The sequence below is a fragment of the Castor canadensis genome, chromosome 7 (genome assembly GCF_047511655.1).
Source record: "Castor canadensis chromosome 7, mCasCan1.hap1v2, whole genome shotgun sequence".
In the NCBI taxonomy this organism is placed as follows: Eukaryota; Metazoa; Chordata; class Mammalia; order Rodentia; family Castoridae; genus Castor; species Castor canadensis.
In genome coordinates, this window is record NC_133392.1 from 97,872,066 (window position 1) to 97,894,722 (window position 22,657).

A 22,657-nucleotide genomic window follows, 5' to 3' on the forward strand; every position below is an offset into this window, starting at 1 on the left:
TTTCCTTTTCTGCAAAATGAGTATTCTTGGGTTGTTGTAAAACTATAATGCTTAGCTACAAAGCACATAGTAAATGTATACTAGCCCTCTTCCTAGTTTTTGGTGCAGCTATTATGCCCTGCCAGTTGCAATGTCCTATAGTGCTTTTCCTTTGTCACCAATGGCAGAAAATCCAGGATCCTAATCTGGATAATGACCTTGATTCATGTCAGAACTGTGAGTTTGGTAAAGTTATGGAAGCACAGTTATTTATGATAATAACTATACAGTTATAAATTTATCAGACAAACCCTTTGGGTTTAAGTTCCTTCAACTATTTGCCTCTCATCCACATGAAATCCTGCTACTGTGTACAAAAGTGTGAGACTGTCTATGAATATTGGAAGCAAGTGTAATTCTCCAACACAGTCATGATGCTACTTGGGTTTAAATCTATCTTTTCTATGTGACAGAGCACTTCAAAGTTTAACTGGCATAAAACAATGATTTATTATTTCTCACAATTCTGTGGATTGTATGGGTAGTGTTGGCTGTCATCACTCATCTGATGCCATTCAGCTAGTGGATCGGCTAGGCTGGAGGGTCATTGAAAACCTCTCAGATGGACTTGGGGATAGCTCAAATGATAGAGCATGAAGTCCTGAGTTCAATCCCCAGCACTGCAAACAACAACAAAACCCTCTCACGTGACTGGGGCCTTGGCAAATTTCTCTCTCAAGGTCTGTCTATCCCCATTTCACCCACCAATACTTTTTGTGTGGTTTCTCTCTACAGCAGGATAGCCTGATCTGTGGCAGCTGAGTTCCAAGAGGGTGAAAGTGCTATAGGCTTCTACTAAAGGGTTAGGACCGGAATTGTCACAATGCTATTTCTGCCATCTTCTGTGAAGATACAACTTCATGAAAGCATGAGTAGTAGGAGGCACAGAACATGGGGAGCTACCAGGGTGAGAGTCTACCAATTTGGCCTAGTGAAGCAAGAGGGAAGAAAAAAGTGATGTTGGGAATAAAGTCTGGGATATTGGGACTCCCAAATGGTGATTGAAATAATGCTCGAGAATTGTTCAACAAGGCCAACAGTTTTACTTCTGCAAACGGATGCACAACCGACAAGAAGTCTGGTAAGCAAGTACCCTGTCCGCTTAGGCTTTAACACTGCCCCTCCACGAGGATTAGCCCACTTGGGTTCACTATGTTTGCAGGCTGGCTATTACTCAGGGTAGGGGGGTAAAACTTAAGATTCTGAGAATCCTGGGTGGGAAACTACTGGTAATTTACTTGTACAGCGATTTGCAAACCTGACCAGTCCTTGGGTGAACAGGATGTGGGGGAAGGGGCAACTTGTCAAAGAAATGAGGCTTAAGGTCCCGATAACTTGAAACCTACATTAGCTAAAACGGCTGTTTGTCTTAGAATGGTGGTGGCTTATTCAACCTACCTCACTTTGACAGAAAAGACAAGCATAAATCCCACAGTACCTGGTTGATCCACTTTCAGTGATACAAGGGATGATCAGTGGTTAAGGTGGTGAGAACCTAATTCTTCCACTGTAAACTTATTGGTCAACTTTTAAATTAATAGTTTGTCTTTTATTTTCTTTTTGCTAAGAATGAAACCCAGGGCCTTGCACATGCTAAGCATGTGCTCTACCACTGAGCTCCTCAACTAATAGCTTTATTAATTGATGTTGTTTGAATCAATTATTTCATTATAGGTTGCAAAATAGTGGTTTTTCTAACACTCCTCTTTTTGTGTGGTGCTGAGAATTGAACTCAGGGCCTCATGGCATGCTAAACACACATGTAGTTTGGACGTAGTGTTGAAGGCTTGGTCCCCAGCTGGTGGTGCTATTGAGAGTTGACTGGATTATGAGGGTGCTAACTTCATCAACACATTGCTGAGTTTCTACTGAATGGGCTATTATGAGGTGGAATTTAGAAGAAACAGGCCACTGGGGCCTTCATGCCTTTGTCCTTGTTGCCTCCACTTCCCCCTTTAGTCTTTTTCTGTCTTCCCTCCCTCCTTCTCTCTCTCTCCCTCCCCCTCTCTCTTTTGAAACTGTGAGGGAAGTTTATTTTTTCTTGTATTTTGTCACAAGGACCAAAAGCTAATTAATACAATGCTCTAACACTGAGCTACACCCCATACCCTTAGCATTTCTTTGAGGAACTTTTTCAAGAATTTCTTCATTCTGTAAATGAAATGGGGTGGGGGTGGGGCTGGGAGAAGTGTTTCTGAATTTGTGATGTTTGAAACCAATACTAACTCTGTGCTTCAGGGATCAGTTTAGACCCAGAAGATTATCTATGGATTCACCAACTAAATGAATGAAGGAGAATCATGAAGGAATGGAGAACTGGGTGCCAGTGGCTCATGCCTATAATCCTAGCTACTCAGGAGGCAGAGATCAGGAGCATCGAAGTTCGCAGGCCGAAACAAGCCCAGCCAAGTAGATCCATGAGACCCTGCCTCAAAAAACCCTTCACAAAAATAGGGCTGGTGGAGTGGTTCAAGGTGAAGGTCCTGAGTTCAAGCCCCAGTACCCCCCCCACACACAAAATATGAAGGGAGAATCATCAAAAGAAAGTATAATTCATTTATTCCTTCAAATGTTTAAACCAGACCATATGCTGTGCTCATCACCTTTTCCAGGCCTATAGCATTGCTTTCAGCCTAGATTGAGAGATGTAGTAAGTCCCACAGCCCATGGCTTGTGCCTATAATCCTAGCTACTTGAGAGATAAAGATGAGGATGACTGAGGTTCAAAGCCAGCCCAGACTGATCTGCAAGACCGTATCTTGAAAAAAACCCAACACAAAAATAGGACTGGTGGAGTGGCTCAAGTTGTAGAACATCTGCCTACCATGGGTGAAGCCCTGAGGTTAAGTTCCAGTACCACCAAAAAACAAATGTTTTTAGTGCATTATTTTTCTTTCTTCTATTTTCCTTTTTTTCCAATTTCCCCATCTTGTTTTACATTTTTTTTATTCATATGCACATACAATGTTTGGGTCATTTCTCCTCCCTTCCCCCCGCCCCCTCCCTCTCCCACCCATTCCCTCGCTACCCTGCAGAAACTATTTTGCCCTTATCTCTAATTTTGTTGAAGAGAGAGTGTAAGCAATAATAGGAAGGAACAAGGGTTTTTGCTAGTTGAGATAAGGATAGCTATACAGGGAGTTGACTCGCATTGCTTTCCTGTGCATGTGTGTTACATTCTAAATTAATTCTTCTCAAACTAACCTTTTCTCTAGTTCCTGATCCCCTTCTCCTATTGGCCTCTGTCGCTTTAAAGTATCTGCATTAGGTTCTCTGCATTGAGGGCAACAAATGTTATTTAGTTTTTTGGGTGTCTTACCTATGCTCGTACCTTCCTTGTGTGCTTGTTTTACATTCTATTTTACCTGTTTTACTGATATTTTTTGGTAAGCCACATAAGTCTTTTTAGAAACAAGCAAGGTATAATTTTCTTTTTTGAGACAGTCTGGCTTTGTAGGAGGATTATATAGCCTCAAGCTCATAATCCTCCTGCCTTAACCTCCCAAGTGGCTGGGGTTCCAGGCATGCACCTCTGTACCTGGTGCAAATTATAATTTTAAAAACATTGCCAAATATATTGGCTTTTTTGTTGAAGTACAACTGTATCTTCCTCAGATATAGCTAGCACCAAAAGACTGTCTTTTTAACCTCCAGTGGTATGGGATACAAAATCAATGTCTGGCAAACTGACCTGATAAATTAATGTTGAGGACTCCCTTTTCAAATTTCCTCCTTCCTAGTTTTGGGGATACCACTATATCCAATTTTTCTTTTACTGTTCTGGCCCCACATTTCTTTTGTTTTTCACTTTCTTTTCTTTCCTCCAAAGACGTGTTTCTCTAGATTTTGTTCTTGGTTTTCCCCTTTTCTTACTCTTTGTGCTCCCCTTAGTGACCATATCCTAACCCACTGTTCCAGTTAACTATTTGTGTCCTGTAGAGTACCAAATCTACTCCTAGATTAGACTCCTGTGCAGCTTTATTTGGATGTTCTAGAGTTACCTGAAACTCAGTAATACCTTTAATGGAACACATTAACATCCCCCGCTGCCACCCCGCCCCACCCCCCACCATCATGTTCCTACTTCATTATTTCTTGTGATAATCAATGACACCTCCATTTCCCCAGTCACCTAAGCCAGGAATCCCAGACTTTTCTTTCACTTATCCACACATTTTATCAACAACCTAAATTCAGCTCCCAAAATATCTGGACACATATATGGACACAAGGGCACTCATCAAATGAAGTGTAATAGTATGAAAGTGCCTTGAGACAGGAAAATGGTTCAACAAATTATGTAATCATTTCTTGAAGTTTTTGAATAATATTTAGTGACAAAGGAAAAAATCTTATGATCTAATACAAGAAATCAGAATATGGTATTTGGCATTAGGTTTTTATATATTCATAGGCAAAAAAATAGTGTTTTCTTTTTGATAACAAGAGTAACAAATAGTAAAAAGTTCCACCCACATAGCAGGCTTTGCATCAACTTTTCTCTTTTCAGGGAATATTTTTCTGCCCTCTTTACCTACCTGACTCTTAAGTGCATTCATACATTAGGTCTTACTCAGCCTGTATGTTACCTACCTCAGAAGCACTTTATGACATTCACTTTAGGTCATATGGACATATTCTAATAGTAACCCATACTTTTTTTAATATGTGGGTTTTGCTCTCTTGCCCAGGCTGGTATTGAACTCCTGGGTTCAAGTCATCCTCCCATCTTACCCTCCCAAGTAGCTGGACTACAGGCATGTATTGCACAGCACCCCCCCCCCCTTTTTTTTTTTCTTTCAGCACTGGAGATGGAACCCAAGGTTCCATCTGTTGCTAGGCAACAAATCTGATCAACACACCCAGCTCCAATTACTTGCATAATGAAATTACTTTTCATTTATGGTATTTATCAGTTTGACTTTATGTACCAGGTTTATGTGATTCTTTGTTTTAATTTGGTGAAAGTTAGTTTCAATGTGAGATTTGTAAATGTATCACTGAGCTTTTTGAGTTTGTCCCATTAAAACCCATGGATCTAATAAAACAATAAATAAAAAAAAAAACCCATGGATCTATGCTTCATGTTGAATGGATCTTTTACCCTGCATTGGTCTCTTGGAAAACAGTGGTTAACTGAATTATATGGACCTTCAAATATGAATGCACTTTATTATACAATATTTTAAAAATCACGTTAGTATTACCAGCAATTTTTATCAGAAAAGTCTAAGCATTGGGAGGCTATTGAGTTCAAAGTGACATACATAACTTTTCTAAAATTCTGAGTTTCACTTGATCAAATTTTATCATGAGCAGCAAATACTATTAGCAGTTTTCCTTTATATAAAAGGCTTCCTTCCTCTTTTTGAAAATAGACAAATACCCAAGTCTGACTGGGAACTGTCAGTGCTGAAGTAGCAATGGTGTTCCATTAAAAATGGCCAGTTTGCTCTCATGCTATCCCACAAATAACTTTTCCTTACCAGAACCTTCCCACTGTCACACACAGAATTGTCTTATGTTTACTTCCCATTTCCCCCCACAGGATATTAAGGTGATATGTTTTGGGTCCAGATTTAATAGTTTGTTTTTTCTACTGCTTCAAGGACATCTTTGAGTGACACTGGCTATTTTTTTTTTCTGCCCATGCAGTGAATGCAATGACTTATAGTACAATTTGGTGGTATTGTTTTAATTCATGCTCAGGTACCACCACCACTACTTTTGTACATCAGTGCAAATGTCAACATAAAAAAGGCAAATAGTTTTTTTTTTTTCTTTTTTGAGGTACTGGGGTTTGCCTCATGCATGCTAGGCAAGTACTCTACCACTTGAGCCACACCTCCATTCCTCAGCGTTACTATGAAAATAGTGTTTACCTTACAGAGCCCATACAAGGGTCTCAGAGATACCCCCCATACCCAGAGGTCTGCAAATCACATTTGAGAACTGCTGTGCTAATTCAATCTGACCAGGATTAATTTCATACCATGAAAAAGAAGTTGCAATTTTGAGTGGAATTATTCACAAGTGCATTTATAAACTATAGACTACATCTTACTCCGCAATTAAAAGAATTTTTTCTGCAGTACCAGGGTTTGAGCTCAGTACCTCATGCTTGTTAGGCAGGCATGCTACCACTTGAGCCATTCCACCTGCCCTAAAGTGTGTAAGGTTGCTTTTTTTTGGTAGTACTGGGGTTTGAACTCAGGGCTTTGTACTTGCTAGGCAGTTACTCTATTGATTGAGCCATGCCTCAGCCCTGCAATTAAAATTTTTAATTAAGCCAGGTACAGCTTAATTGAATAATGTACTTTGATCATATTTCACTCTATTACTCTTTCTTATCCCCCCCTTTTAAGTGATTATTTCTTGAACAATCACCCTCTCTACCTCTATCAGAGTAGCACCTATGCTTCTTTGTTCACTACTGTATCTCTAGAACCTTGTGCACTATCTGACATATTTGTTGAAAGAATGAACTACCTATATGATTTTCAAAGTGTGTCTGATGCAGTTTCTCATCAGTAAGGAATGCTATGGTAAGGAACTGAGAAAAATGTCAGCTGGTTGCCGACTCACAGGTTCTCTTTTTTTTTTTGGTTCAAGTGTTGGATTCTGATCTAAACCTTTTAGATTTCTTTTAAAGGAATGACAGTGCTTCACAAAATACTGTACAAACTCTTGAAGTATTTAATCTCAAAGTCTCTTCTTTCTTCGATATCTTGGCTGGGAGTGTAGCTCACAAAGCCCTGGGTTTAATTCCAGCATGAGAAAACAAAAAAAAGATACTGACTCATCTTCAATGAGTGATCCTAGATGAAAACAACAAAGACCATCTAGCAATATATAATAATTAGATCATGCATTCACAAACAGGGTTGGCAGTGGTTACCTTTTACCTTTTCTAGAAATATCGAAGCTCCTCTGTTTCTCTCTCTTTTTGTTTGTGATGCTGGAGACAAACCCAGGGCTTCCACATGCTAGGCAAGTATTCTACCACTGTGCCTCATCCCCGGCCCACTCCACTCTTTGATAATTAAGGATCTCCTTTCCACTTAGGTGGGAGCTACCCTTAGGCCTAGACTTTTCTCTCCTTGGTTGCCTTCTTTATCATCAGTCACCTGGTTCTTTCCCCTCATCAGAACTTATTCCAAAGACCCTGAGTCAAGCCACATAGGGTTTCCTCCCATGCCCATATTCGTGCATTTACCTCAGACGAGAATGTTTTTTCTTTTCTGCTTAGCAAAGTCATGCTGTTACTCAAATGCCAACACTTGTGAAGCCTTTCTTAAGTCCTTCTCTGCTTCTACAACACTTTATATAGAACCTTCTGCAGTTCAGATTTGGACAAATTTCTTAACCTGTTGTGTTAGTTAACCTAAAAAAAAACCAACTTAAAGAAGGAAAGGTTTATTTTGGCTCATGGTTTCAAGATTTTACAGTCCATGGTCTCTAGTTTCCATTATTTCTGGGCCTGTGGTGAGGCAGAATATTATGATAGGGAGCATGTGGTGGAGCAAAGCTGCTCACCTCATGATGAGAAAGAAAGAAAGGGAAAGGGAGAGGAGAGAGAGAGAGAATATCTCCTAACACACACTTCTTCTAAGCCCCACCTCTAAAACTTCCCACCACCTTCCAATAGTTATGAATTCATACATGGATTAATGTAATGATGAGGTCAAAGCCCTCATGATCCAATCACCTCCCAAAGGCTCCACCTCTGAACTTGCTGCATTGGGGACCCAACCTTAAATGCAGAAGGTCTGGGGGTATTTAAGATCCAAACAACCTGGGTTTGATCCCAGCACCAAAAAAAAGAAAAGACCAAAAAAAAAAAAAAAAAAAAAAAAAAAGATCCAAACCATCACAACTATTTTCTCAACAGAAATATGTGAATAGTGTCACAGGTTGGGTTCCTCTGGAAGCAGACACTTGCATATTGGTGCAGTAGACTTATTAGGGAATGTGCTTAAGATTCTCACTTGTAGGAGGGAAAAAAGGCAGAACTGGCAGAGGCAGAAGTCTCAATGGAGTATCTCAGGGGATACTGCAATTTATGCAGGAGATGGGATGATCCTTCAGAATTGTCCCAAGTTGAGGTAAGTGTTAAGACTGGAAAAAGGCATATTACAGTGAAATGCATGGATAGATGAGGAGACGGAGATGTTAGACTGAAAAAAGCTCAGAATAGATGGGAGGGAGACAGCTCAAATCCAGAACAGGATTTATTCAGAAAGAAACCCTGTGAAGGGGAGGATCTAGCTAATGCCAGAACCCTACTGCCAATTATGGACTTGGAGTAGATACAGGGGAGGGTTTCCCTTATGTTTACCCAAACAGTGAGCAAGCTGGGAGTTTTATCCACATACTAGGTGGGAGCTGACAACTGATGGCTGGCTCTGGACAACACTCTTAGCAGCAAAATTCCTCACTACTGACAAGGGATCTGAGAAGTACATTTTACAGACCATCAGAAATAGTATCTACCTCCTATAGTAGGATATTGCTTGGCACATAAGACTCAAGAAGCCATGGTTATTATAAATGGAATTTGACTCTCCGTATAGAGCAGGGAAAGTAAAGCATGTTGTGTTTATTTGAACATCTCTAGCCTAAGATTACAACTAAATAGGTTCAATAAAACTTGAGCCAGTGTTCTGGCGTGGTCCTCCTAACTTCTCAAGAAGCTACTGAAGCAGGAAGATGCTTGAGCCCAGGGTTGGAGTCCAGCTGAGACCTTGTCTCAAAAAAAAAAAGTATTTATCTGGCAACCCTTCTTGGAACTGTTACTTTGACTTGAAGTAAAACAAATACAAGTAACCATTTCAAGCATTTAATAATTTAGTAACTTTCCTTGCCAACAGAAAAGACACATGTATTCACTTGGCTGAAAAAAAAAATACTCCAGAGATAAGGAAAACAAAAGCAACAAGTCTACTTGACAACTGTCTTAAGAGTCCCTCTTAAAAGCTTTAGCTTTCCTAGAGTCCCCCTTAATAGCTTCAGCTTTTACCACTGGATTTGATGTTTTTGGATAGTAATCTAATTATAGATGGAAAGAGTTTTAGGTTAGCTTTTCCACAGCTCATCTATAGTACTATCAACCCAAAGGAAGTGCTTATCTCCATTAATGTATGATGGGCTTTATTTTCCTGCATGCTCACTACTTGGTAGATAACGTGTTTGATTTTTTTGGGGGGGGGAGGGCAGGTGCACTGAAGGGGGAATTGAACCCAGGGTTTTACACATGCTAAGCACATGCTTTACCACTGAGCAACACCTCCAGCTCCACTAAACATTTTTGACACAGTATATGAGCATCGATTTGTGCCAGGAACAGTTCTGGGGAAACTGCAATGAGTTGAGTTACTAAGACCCTGCCTTTATATATTCTACATTCCTTTTTTGGGGGGGCGGGGGCGGGCACTGGGGTTGAACTCAGGGCCTACACCTTGAGCCACTCCACCAGTCCTTTTTTGTGATGGATTTTTTTTGGAGATAGGGTTTCTGAACTAGTTCCCCAGGCTGGTTTCGAACTGTGATCCTCCTGATCTCTGTCTCCTTAGTAGCTAGGGTTACAGGCGTGAGCAACCGGTGCCCGGCTATATACTACATTCTTAGTGGTGAGAACACGTACAAATGTGTGGACGGGCTGTCACCAAGGTAAAGAAAGCAAACGAGAAGTGGAGGTGTGCACTTCTGGACAGAGCGGTCTGGGCAGCTCTCAGTGACCTCTAAGGGACCTGAAATACGCATTGATGAGTTAAAGGAAATCTGGGGGCCGTGGTGCAGCCTGAGAGGCTAAAAGTGGTTGGAGCTTGCGTGACAGCTAGAAAGCCAGATGTGTGTGTGTTTACTGTAGAAGTAGGCAGGAGCATCTATACCACACCACACTGTTAAGGGAGCCAGGCTTTACAGACCCTCAGAAGACCACAAAGGGCAGGATGAAACTGATTTCCAGTAGTGGAGAAACAGGGCTGCCTGTCCTTGGGTGAGGCGGGTCAGACAGCAATGGGGGATGGATTGGGTCCTGCTATCAGAAGACCAACCCTCGCCCGGGGCGGGCGCTGCACGGGCCGCGGTTACCAGCAGGCGGTGTAGTGAGCGCGCCGGAGTCGCCGCCGCCGCCCGCCCGCCGGTCCCAACCAAGAGGAGAAAGGAGGGGACCGGAAGGAGCCGCTGGTGCTGCGGGAAGTAGCAGGAACGGGAGGCGGGGACCCACCTGGAAGCGCCGCGGCGCCGCCGTTGAGCTTCCTGCGGCGGCAGGCACTCGAGCAAGTGCCGTGGCGGGGACAGAGCGAGCCCGGCAGCGGCACCTCCCCGAGCGGCCCGTGGCGCCCAGCTCCACTCAGAAGGTGAGCAGGCGCTGGGGCACGTGCTAGGGTCCAGACGCGGGGGAGGGAGATTAAAGCGGGAGGGCACGCGGGGAACGATCGGCTCTGAAACCCGCATTTGAAGCCCAGTGCTCCGAATGGAGGGGGTTGGTTGGAAGCGGCGGCGGCGGCGGCGGCAAAGCCCCCACGTGGGGCCGGGGATGCGCGCGCACGTGTGCGCGGGCGAAAGGAGGGCGGGGAGGGTTCTGGGCAGGGCGGCGGGCGCGCGCGCACTCCCAGAGGCGACCCACGTGACGGGCAGGCCGAAAGTCTGTCTCCACGTGACACGCAGCGAGGCTGGCAGATGTAGAGGGACGCCCAGTGGAGTGTAACCGAGATCAGCGGAGGTTTTAGGATGGTTGCTGGGCTTCTTCTCTACTAGGGGACTAGGAGGAGACATAGCAGGCGGAAAAAAACTTATTCCTCCCGCTGCGTTTTTACCCGCTTCCAGTCCGTTAATGACACACTTTTTAAGTTCCAAAGTACTGGTTTTTCCTTACCGCCATGTTGGGTCTAAAGGAAACTCGCGAGATGCTAGTAGGTTTGTATCGCGAGGTTTCTCGATTCTCGCGGGACCTTGTTGGCAGAGCAGTTGTCCTGGATGGCGGAGCCTTGGGTTCTGGGGGCCTGGGACCCGCAACTGTTTCCACAAGGCAAGTTGTGAGGGAGGGGCCGGGGCGAGTGCCTCTCGGTGCCGGGAGACGTGTGGTGTCAGCTTCCCGGGTCTCTAGAGGGAGTACAGTGACCCCGTTGAGGCGCCCGTCCTCCCCACCCCCCGCAGGCGCCCCGCCACCTGCAGCAGCGCTTGCACCCCTCGGCGGACTGCTCCCCGCGCAGTGAGCGATGCCCGCTCCGCCCCACCTCGGCCGGTCCCGTCCCGTCCCATCCGCTGCAGTCCCCGCTCGCCACGGACGATCCCATTGGATGACGAGCCTCTTCTGTAGACGCTCTTGCCGGTGTCTGCTCGTCACCTTTGCAAACTCTCCAGACCTGTTAACCGTCGGGTCGCTGTCGTGCGGCCGTGTCTTTCTCCAGTCGCCGGAGACGGGCTTCTGTTCGCTCTCAGTGATTTGGCCATTGGTAACATTGTGTTTACAGTAACTTTTGGCCGTATTTGCAGAATCCATTATCTCTGATGGTATCTGAGAGTAGAATAAAGTCGTTCTTTTCATCACCATGAACGTGCGGATTAACTCATAGTTATCGACAGGTTTTTGATTACTGCTGTGTTGCTGAGGTTGCCATCTTCGGTGATTAGGGATGGGTAATTTAGGTTACGAGTTTAATATAATAGTGGAGTGTTTTAGGTCAGTTTTTTAATTAAAAGCCAGTTTCCTTCAGTTTTGTAATGCCTTTTTACAAATGAATTCAACCTATGCTTTGCTTCTGTTTTTTTCCGTGTGTGAATTTTATTTAGTATTGGTAGTGGGGAGTTAGGTACACAGCTAATCAGACAACTAGGAAATTCATTTGTAGTTTACCTTTTTAAACTACAAAAGTATTGTTTGTTTCTACACTTACCGCAGAGAGGTATGTGTTAGAGCAAAATGCTCCTCGTTACAGTCTTCCACCAAGTTCCCTGCTCAGCTTTAAACCTCTACCTGTTACTTACCAGTCTTTGGGAATATTTCCCATGTTTTGTTTTCATTTATTTTTTTAACGAAGGGGAGAAACTTGCAGTGCTGTAGTTTCACGATAGACTACCACATTACCAATCAGCAAGTTTTCTACTTGGTTAAGTTTTTACGTAGTGATGTGTGCCTCTTCTCAGGACTCGTGTATCCATTCTTAAGTAAAAAGCAGATTTTTTTTCGTGGTATAGTCCTGTGGAACTATCTAGTGACACGCTATTATTTTTGCAGTGAAGATGATTTAGTATGCTGGTAACTTTGCACAAAAAGAAACTACTTGCAAAACAGATCTAAGTAAGTTGTTTTATCACTGGGGTTTTTATATTTTTATGTTTAATATTTACGCTATATATTTACCTTAGCATTTACATATTGTATATTCTAGACTGACTGAAGTATGTTTATAGGGGTTTTCAGGAAGTTTTAATTTTGTCAGCTCAAGGGCTGGTGGAGTGGCTGGTTCAAGTGGTAGGGCACCTACCTTAGTGTGAGGCCCTGAGTTCAAACCCCAGAAACGCTAAAAAAATTTTTTTTTTGTCAGCTCATTTATAGTTCTGACCATGCAGTTTACTGAACTTAATGGTAGGTATATCAGCTGTTGTACATACACCTACTTAAAAGTTGTTAAGCAGCTGCATTTTGTGCATTTTGTGCATTTTGTGATTATCCCCCCCCACACTTAACAGCAATATTTCTGCTGTTATTATTTTTGAAACAGAGTAATGTCGCCCAGACTGGGCTGGAACTCTCCATCCTTCTGCCTCAGCCTTCCAGTGCTGGGATTACAGGTGTATACTGTCATGACTTAGCAGTATTATCAGACCTGTCCAATATAAAAAAAAAAGTGTCCCCTCTTTGGGTGGTGTGTGTGTGTGTGTGTGTGTGTGTGTGTAGTGCAAGTACAATTGTTAAAGAATAGAAGTGAGTTTTGAGAGGTATGATGTGGGATTCTATAGGCATCTCTAAAATTACTAGATAGCGCTGCTAAAAGTCAGCAGGTGAAGTTGATATTTAATTGAAACTTTGTGAATTACTTAGGTAAAGTCATTTGGTTAAATAACACTTGCTAAGAACATTCTAAAAGTAGGGAACTGAAGATGACAATGAATTTGGTGGTCACACTTGTAGTCTTTGCAAAGGTATATACATAAGTTTGGCATAATTGTACCTTTGGTCTCCCACTCTGTGCATCTGGTCTGTGTTCTTACTCTTTTTTAACTTTTGTTTTATAAACTGGTCGTGATAGTGGGTATTGGGAATTAGCAGTCTTTTACAGGCACTAAAATTTATTTGAGGTTCTTGGTAGAAATATACTGAGAAAATCTAAGGAAGAGGAGAAGAGTATTTTGCATGGCTTGAGTTTACTTGACTAAAACTTAACAAAGGAATTTTATTTTGCTTTTTCTCAAATGTCATGGAAATAATGAGCTAGCAATTAAGTAATCATAGGAAATGAATAATGATAATGTATCACTGATTTGTCTTCACTTGGATTTTTATTTATTTACTTATTTTCCACTTGGATTTTCTTTAAAGGTCTGACATTGCTAATTTCCAAAATTTTGTACTTTGTAAACTATACAGTGTACTACCTGTATTACATATTGTATCAAGAATATAAATTTTGCTTACTTTTTTAATTATAAATTTTTTATTAGGATATATTCATTATGGGGGGATTCGTAGTGACAATTTCTGTTAGTCTTATATTGTACATTATTTATATTGCCCATGTTGTCTCCCTCTCAGCTCCCTCCCCACCCCACTTAGAGCAATTGCAGGAGGGTTTCTGTGTTTTCGTATAGGTATATGAAGAGTCCATCAACCATATACTGTCACCTTAATCTCCTTCCTTCACCCTCCCCCTCCCACACTAGTACCCACCCATTGCTTGCTTCTCTTTTTTTAAGATATGAACTTTTCTCTTTATTTTTCCCATTGAAAGGAAAACATACATTAAAGTTTGACTTTTCAGTAGAGGATTCTTTTTTTTTTTTTTTAATTTTATTTTATCGTTTTTACATTTATGTATACATTATTTGGGCCACCCGCCCGCCCCCCCCAATTGCTTATTTCTGGAATCAGTGAATGAAAGTATGTTGCAGGTTCTTTAAAAAAAAACAAAACAAAAAAGAACTAATTTCAAGACTGGGGGTGTGGCTCAAATGCTAGAATGCTTGTCCAGAAAACTCAAAAGTCCTGAATTCAATCCCCAGTAACATTGAACAATCAAACAACAAGAAAAAACTTAATTTAAAATCATAATTCAGTTTGGAGTTACCTATAAGGAATAGTTGCTGAAAGACTGATTTCTTTGACTAATTTAAATGTGGTATACCCCCTGTGGTGCAAGTTTCTGTAGTTAATACTTTGATAACCTTTGTCATTATACTTAATACAAGCTGGGTGCTGGTGGCTTATGTTTGTAATCTTAGTTACTCAAGAAGCAGAGATCAGGGGGATGGAGGTTCTAAGCCAGGCTGGGCAAAGTTTGTGAGACCGTGTCTCAAAAAAACCCATCACAAAAAAAGGGCTGGTGGAGTGGCTCAAGGTGTAGGCCCTGAGTTCAAATCTTAGTACCACACATAAAAACCCCAAACACAAAAAACCATGTATGTATGTATAATATTCCCTAAAGTCCCAAGTCTTGTTCTAAAACCATGGCAATGTGAAGTTGGCTTTTTTGTTTGAGCCTATATTTCTCACCTTTCTGTTCTTTCTTTTTAGATATTCTATCTCATTTAGGTAATTTTGGCTTGTCAGATGTGAGTTGACTACCATTCCCCAAGTTCAGTTATCGCTCCCTGTAATCAGACTAGTACTACTTTTTTGTTTTTATTGTCTCGAGATAGATCTCTCTGTAGCCCAAGCTGGCCTGGAATTCTCAATCCTCCCTCTGCTTCTTGAGTGCTAGGATTACAGGTGCACCACCATGCCCTGCATCAATTTTTTTTGAACATAGTATTTTTATAAATTAAAGTCATTCATCTAACACATATTGAGTGCTAGTGATCTTAACCATTTGAAACAGAAGAGATCATAGACATAAAAAGGTCTTTCAGCCTTCAAAACAGCTGTAATGCAAATAGTCACACTGGCTTCATGAGAGGGGTAAAAATTTAGAAATGAGATTGTGCAATTTGATTACGTGAACATTGTATACTTACACAGAATGAGCTGACCATGACATCACTAGGTGATACGTTCTTATTGGATCACCTTTGTATATATAGTCTGTCATTGATCATAAAACGTTGCATAGCACGTGACTGTAGAGTAAGGGTATGGTCTTTATTTCGAAACTGCTAATTGGAATTGGCCCACAGATGAAAAACCACAGTGTTGGCCATTGGAGTTAGATACACTAGCAGCAGAAATATCTTTTTTTTTTCCCCAAGAGAAAAGGAAAAATTATTAAAAGTAGGTGGAACTGTAGAATAATAGCGTTTTAAGGCCGTTACATTAAGACATGCACTCCTATAATCATTAACCCCTGAGGGAATTAAAATATTGTAGAAAATATTATAATAATTGGTCTGTCCCAATGATGATATTAATCATAAATAAACTTATTCCAGGGACTATGTTAAGAAATTGGTGTCTGTTGAAAAGATTGTTAAAAAAGTAAATAAACATTTAAAGCTTAGTTACTGCACATGCTAAGTTTCAGTTTTCTGGGAAGTTACCTTACAGAGAATTACTTGTCTGATGATAGCAAGTAAAAATGGTGACATTGTGTATGGAATTTCTTTTATTTTATTGTTGTATTTATTTGCTTATTTAATATTGCAAGAGATAACCTTCCAAGTAAGGCTTTATTACATTTTGCTACACACTACCATATTTGCTAATGAAAGAGTTAGTAATCCAGGTAATTAGAATTAGGAGATGACCTGGATATGATTTAATTGTGTAGTTTTGAACCCTGATACTAAGTCTGTCCTTTGCCTAAGAACTGTATCATATTGTAGTGAATTTTTTTTCTTTCCTCGCTGGCCTTCTCCCTATTTATTTTTTTTAAACTATGTTCCCTTCAGGGGTAAGTGATGACAGTTAGTGTTTGACTCAGTGTAAAGTGTGTGCATGTGTTTCTATGATTTCAAAGGGTTGGCTTGAGGACTTTAAATTTTGAGAATTAGTGTAGCCTTTATTAGCATTTTCATATGTTTTTTCCATGATTTTAAAATGAACTTTTACATAGTTGCAGATAAAATAGTTTCATGTCCCACTTTTTAACCTAATGTGAAGTAACACTTTTCTATTCTCATGAGTCTGATTAACCACCATCATAAATGGTTATATGAGTATGTAAATTCACATTATTCCCCGCTTTAATTATTTTGCATATGCAAGTAACAGAGAAGATACATTTATGCATAATTTCCAGAGAAGAAACATTTCTATATGTAGCAATATTTCCTTTAAATATTGTCAAAAGTGACTTTTAGGTACATTTTAATCTCTCTAAATATATGACCAATGAATTTATCAAAGGGGTAAATTACTATTCCCAGCGGAGTACTTGCTCTAAACCTTGTTAAAATTGAATATTATTTATAAACATTTAATTTAATAAGGTGTGCTACATATTGTACCACATTTTCTTTACTGCAGAAGTGAAACATTACATTGTACTTAATAGATGTAGTTCCCTTGTGAATTTTTAAGGTAAACAAATTTAAAATTAATGTCATCAAATACCTTTATATACTTTGTTTTGCTGATCTTATGAAACCGCCTCTCCTCCAGAAATGTAAAAATAAGTAATACTGATTTTAATACTGTTTCTTTAGGTTTTTCTAAGTTAGATTTAAGTAAATTTAACTTTTTACCTCATCTGGCATTGGTATAAAATGAGAATCTAAATGGTTTCCTGCAAACTAATAATTGTCTTAATTCTATTAAATAATGCTTTATTTTTCCATTGTTTTGTGTGCTTGATTCTTTCATTTTAAGTGTTTATATTTTATGCTGATTATTTTTTCCCAAACCTTAGAAAATGTTAATACTGTTCTTGGGTGATTTTTATGACATGCTTAATGTCATTGGCTTTGGTTTTCTTTTTGTTGTGATGGATGTTTTCTTATTTTTAAGATCGCTTCATAAATTAATAAGATAATAAAGCTCATTCTTTACAAAACAATGTTTTATAACTTCTTTTCTTATCAGCCAAAATTTGAAATATTCTTGGCTGCGGGTGTAGCTCAGTGGTAGAGCACGGCTTGCATGCACAAGGCTTTGGGCTCAATCTCCAGCATACTGCACACCCTGCCCCTGGAAAGAAATGTGAATTCCCCATACCCCAGAGTTGATTTCTCCTTTGTTGAACAAATATAAAATATGAAACGACTTAAGGCCGTACCAGAGGCTAGAAAGAGAAATAGATTTTCTATAATTAGAGAAATTAACTTAGAAAAATTTAGGTTTTTTTGTTTGTTTGTTTTTGTTTTGTAGTGGGGATTAATTGAACCCAGGACCTTATGCATGCTTAGGCATGTTCTGTACCACTGAAATAGATCTGCAGACCTTTTATATTATTTTTTCTATTTTGGGACAGGGTATCCCTAAGTTGCCCAGATTGAACTAGCCTCCAGAGTAGCTGGGATAACAGGAGTGTGCCACAATGCCCAGTTAGGGTGTTTACTTTATTAAACAGTAATAGATAACTTGACATCATAGTCTTCTAATTTTGTAATTAGCTGTTGTAGGACTCAGTATCTTCAAATGTGATATGATTCACTTACTGAAATTTAGTGATGAATAACAATTTTTGAGGCATTATTAGGAGGGCACTGTTGCCAAAGAGAACATTTTTAATATTGAAAGTACTTATTATTTATTGTGAGTTGTTTCTTTTTCTTTTTTGAAATAATATTCAGTATCTTAAAATAATTGATAAAAAGAGGTACTATACTTATTTGCACTATAAAACTGATGGCTCCAAAACTATTGTCTTATTAAGTAATAACATTCCTGTTTTTGTTTTTGTTTCTTTTTTACAGATGATGTGATTACATTAATGCTAGTAAGAAAGGCCAGATTTAAGTGACTTCATGAGCATGAAACAATAAATGTTTGAGAAAAACATGTGTCCTGTGCTTGGTGATCAACTAAAGAGAATTGTAGATGAAAAACTTGATAAGATGAAATTTCTGTCTTGGGTTATGATGACATCTAAGAGGATTGTAACATAATTCATTCCTTTTTTTCCTACTAGAATTCTGCTTCCTCATAAAGAATGAGTTGCTTTTGCCAATGTGCAGAAAATAGGATTGAATGGGAGTACACTGGTATAATAGCCTTGAAGAAGCAGAACGTTACCAAAACCCCAAAAACTAGTGCCCATATTCTGACTTTTTAACCACCCCTACCCTGCATAAGGAAACCACTGTTTTGATGTCTAGGACTATAGAATAATTTTGTTTGCTTTTGAACATTGGACTCATAGAATATGTACTGCTTTGTGTCTGTTTTTTTTTTTTTAACTCAACATTATGTTCATAAGATTCCACTACATTTTGTGCCTTCATCTAGTAACCTAAGAAAACCTACAATTGCATCTGACTTATACCTGGAGCTCTTAGCAGTTTGATTTAGGCATTTTCTCATGGCCCTCATAGTTTTTAAGAACTAGGAAAAGCCTTCTTTGCTTTTACACTGTGGTAGAATGTGTTTGTATTTTAATGCTACTTAGGTGAACAGTGTATTTTAAATTTGCCATTAATGGCTTATACCAGTACCTCATCAGCTCCCATCCTCCACTTAAAGGTTTCGTTTTGGAAACTTTAGTTCAGCCTTTCTTCTATCTAATGCGTTTTTGGACTTTTATTACTTGGTAGCTTGCTTTTCATTCTTTGAATTCCTCAAGCAGTGACTCCTAGTTTTCTAGTAGTGTCAGGATTTCAAAGAATGTTGAGAGTTCCCACTACCACCAAGAAAAAAGTCCCAATTTAAAATTAAGCTACTTTACTTTCAGAAAATTTTGTATTTATGAATAGTACCACATTGTGGTGTTTAAATTATAAAATCAAATTGCAGGCCACTAAAAAACTGGGAATCAGCTAAGAGTCTTACCTAGTTAGAATCCTTTTTCAGGCTGATGTCAAGTGTAAGTCCAGCTTTCTTACCAAAAATTTTCCTTACATTCCTCTCATTTCACTGTTTATTTTTATCTTTTGATGGGACTGGGTTTGAACTCAGGGCCTTTTGCAAAAGGTAGGTGTCCTACCACTTGAGCTGTACCTTTGGTTCATTTTATTCTATTTTGGAGATAGAGGTCTCCAATTGTTGTCTTGGGCTAGCCTTGAACCTCAGTCCTCCTGGTCTCAGTCTCCCAAGTAGCTAGGATTATAGGCATGAGCTACCGGGACCTGGCTGAGGGTCTCAAGTAGCTAGGCACTCAGGTCAATTCTCTTTCTTAAATTTTTTTGGAAGGTGGCAATACTGGATGGAGTTTGAATTCAGGGCCTCGAGTGCTCTATCACTTGAGCCACTTTTCCAGCCCTTTTTGCTTTAGTTATTTTTCAGAAAAGGGTCTCTTGCTTTTTGCTCAGACCAGCCTTAGACTGTGGTCCTTCTACTTTTGCCTCGTAGTTGGGATTATAGAAATGAACCATCATGCCCCACTTGTTCTTTGAGATAGGGACTTGCTAACTTTCTGCCTGGGCTGGCTTGGAATTGGGATTCTCCTATCTCAGCCTCCAAGTAGCTGGGATTGTAGGTGTGAGCAACTGTGCCTGGCCGACTATCTTAATTTTAAGTAAAGTCATAGTGAAAGATTTATTACTATTTTTCTGTACCTAGTTTTTCCCATAAATCTTACAGTTTGATACACTTAATATACTTTATATAAAGCATATTGAGTTTTGGTTACTCAATAATTGTTAGGACTGGAATATTATAAACGGTTTAAAATTATAGCAGTTTAAAAGCAATTTTGTTCAACAATATCGTACATTTTGTGGTTCTGTACGTCCATCTCTAGTTAATTTGCTAAGCTTTTGTGGAAGTAAAATTTTTCACAGTTTGCCTAATTTCCAAAAATAAGAATTCATTCCTTTTTTTTAGTGGTACCGGGTTTGAACTTAGGGCTAGGCAGGCACTGCTCTACCACTTGAGAGATGCTCTACCACATTCCCAGTCCTTTATGCTTTGGTTACTTTTGAGATAGTCTCAATTTATGCCCAGGCCAGCCTGGATTGTGATCCTTCATAGCTGGGATGGTACGCATGCACTGTGCTCAGCTATTGGTTGAGATGGGGTCTAGTGAATTTTTTGCTTAGGCTCTGCCTCCTGTAACTAGGATTTGATGCTTGAGCCAGTGTACCTGCCTTGTTTGCTTTTTGTGTGAAGCTTTTAAATGTCTGATTTGAGGGTACATTTTAGGAGAAGATTATCTCATGAAGATGAAGGAGAGAATAACTCACTTTTGTAATGGTTACAGTTACCAAATTCAATAAATGGTGTTTGTGTGTTGCTGGGGATTAAACCGAGGCCCTTGAGCAAGCATTGAGTTACACTCTCAGTCTACAAATGCTGTTCTTACTTGGTGAGCTAGTTAGAACATTTTCCAGTTTGACTTTGCTACATGTATAGGTAGATAACTTTTCTTTCTGTAGTTACAGACTTTGATCAAGGAAATTTTGATTCATTTGTAACTAATAAGACAGTGGTTCTCCAGTTTAGCATGCTTCATAAATGGCCTGGAAGGGTTGTTTGTTTTATTTATTTTTATTGTTGTGCTGGGTGGGGGTACATTGTGGCATTTGCAAAAGTTCCTACAGTGTATCAAATATACTTGAATTTACCCCTTTCCCCATTCTTCTTTATCCCCCCTTCAAACCCCATGGAATAGTTTCAACAGGTACCATTTTTGCATTTACATATATGTGTATACAGTGTTTGTACCATATTCACCCTTCTACACCCTTTCCCCACATCTCCCTGCTCCCACTGGAACTGGACCTCCCCCCCACCCCCCCACCTGTTTTGCCATGCTGTTCTCCGATTTTGTAGAAGAAAAGGGTGGTTTGTTTAAATAGTAGATTTCTGGGTTCTACCCCTATACTTTTAGGTTTAGTAGGTCAGGAGACCACATTTAGAGAGCCACTGTCTTCGGTTCAAAAGTATGGCTCCCTGATGCCTGTCTGGAAACAATAGAAATGAAAAATATCAGGTCTCACCCAGCCTTCCTGAATAACAGGATTTCATTTTAACGGGTTCCCAGGTAGTTTGTATGTACATTGAAGATTGAAGTAGGCTTCTTTAGATTATTTAAAAAAGAAATACCAATAAATTAAAATTTGTTGAACATTGTCTTTTGCTAGATATGTGCTAAGTACTGTTTATCATTAGTCCTCACAATAACAGCAGTGACGGTAACAGTAACCCTCCTTCTATAAACAAATTGAAGCAGAGGAGTTAAATACCATCCAGTGTTACACGGGTGCTAAATGCAGTGTTTGAGATTTAACCTAAGCACTGAGACTCTGCTTTTGGTGCTACCTTCAGGACCATTCATGTATGTATGAATTTCTTATACACTGACATACTGTCAGTTGTTTTTCCTGTCTCTCTCCCTTTCCTTTCCCTTCCCTTCCCTTCTCTTCTCTTCTCCTTCCTCTTCCTTTTCCCTTCCTCTTTCTCTTTTCTCCCAATGTGCTAAAATTGCACTTGAGGTTCCATTCAAGTAAGTCACACAGATTTGCATGGTAATAGATCTAAATGCTGATGTTAATTTTCGGGGAGTTAAATAAGGAAAGACCATTCTGGTCACTTTTTTTTTGTGTGTGTCAGGGGTGAATCTTTTTTTGTGGAGACAGGGTCTTGCTGTGATTACAGAGTGGCTTCTAACTCTTGATCTTCCTGGCTTAGTTTCCCCAGTGCTGGGATTGATTTTTCTTTTAAGCATACAACCCAAACCTGTGATCCCAGCACTCTAGAGGCCAAGGCAGGAGGATCCTCATTTCCAGGCCAAGCTGGGCTACAAAGCAGGACTTGTTAAATATAGTGATGATAATAATAATAATAATAGTTATATTTTAGCAAATTTACAGTGTTGTGCAGCCATCACCAAAACCCACTTTAGAATATTTCCTTCATTCTTAAAAGTTCTCTAATGCCAGTGTTGTCATTCCCAACTTAAGCTTATTATACTTTAAAAAAAAAATCAGTGGTATAGTTTAGAAGTCCTTAGTTTAGTAATAAAAATTTTTCTGTAAACCTTAGTCCACAAACTTTTACTTTTTGTGGTACCAGGGCTTGAACTCAGGGCCTACACCTTGAGCCAGTTCACCAGCCCTTTTTGTGTTAGGTATTGTCAAGGTAGGGTCTTGAGAACTATTTGCTCAGGCTGGCTTTGAAACGAGATCTTCCTGACCTCCTGAGTAGCCAGGATTACAGGCATGGAGTACTGGCCACCCATTTTTTTATATTTTTTACTTTTTTGAGAGACTGAAAATATTAATGACACTCTAACTCTTAATTTCCATTCCTGTCACTTTTTCTGATTGATAGGATTTAAGATGTGAAATTTAAGGCTAGGAGACTTTCATGAATTTAGTTGGTCACTCATTATCCATGTGTGAAGAAGAAATGGGGGGGAGGGAA

The 22,657-nt window shown here is 39.8% G+C and overlaps 1 protein-coding gene across 11 annotated transcripts in view; it reads left to right on the top strand.

Moving 5' to 3' along the window:
- The first annotated feature begins 10,218 nt into the window (after nt 1–10,218).
- Nucleotides 10,219–22,657, top strand: part of Zzz3 (zinc finger ZZ-type containing 3) — a 110,322-nt gene continuing 97,883 nt past the window's right edge. For 5 of the 11 annotated variants that reach the window (XM_074079717.1, XM_074079721.1, XM_074079728.1 and 2 more), the window contains exon 1: nt 10,220–10,400. The gene's annotated coding sequence lies outside the window, so the exon portion shown is untranslated. Of the gene's footprint in view, nt 10,401–10,692; nt 11,072–22,657 lie in introns of those variants that run through there. The other 6 variants (XM_074079723.1, XM_074079722.1, XM_074079725.1 and 3 more) reach the window with 3 other exon arrangements.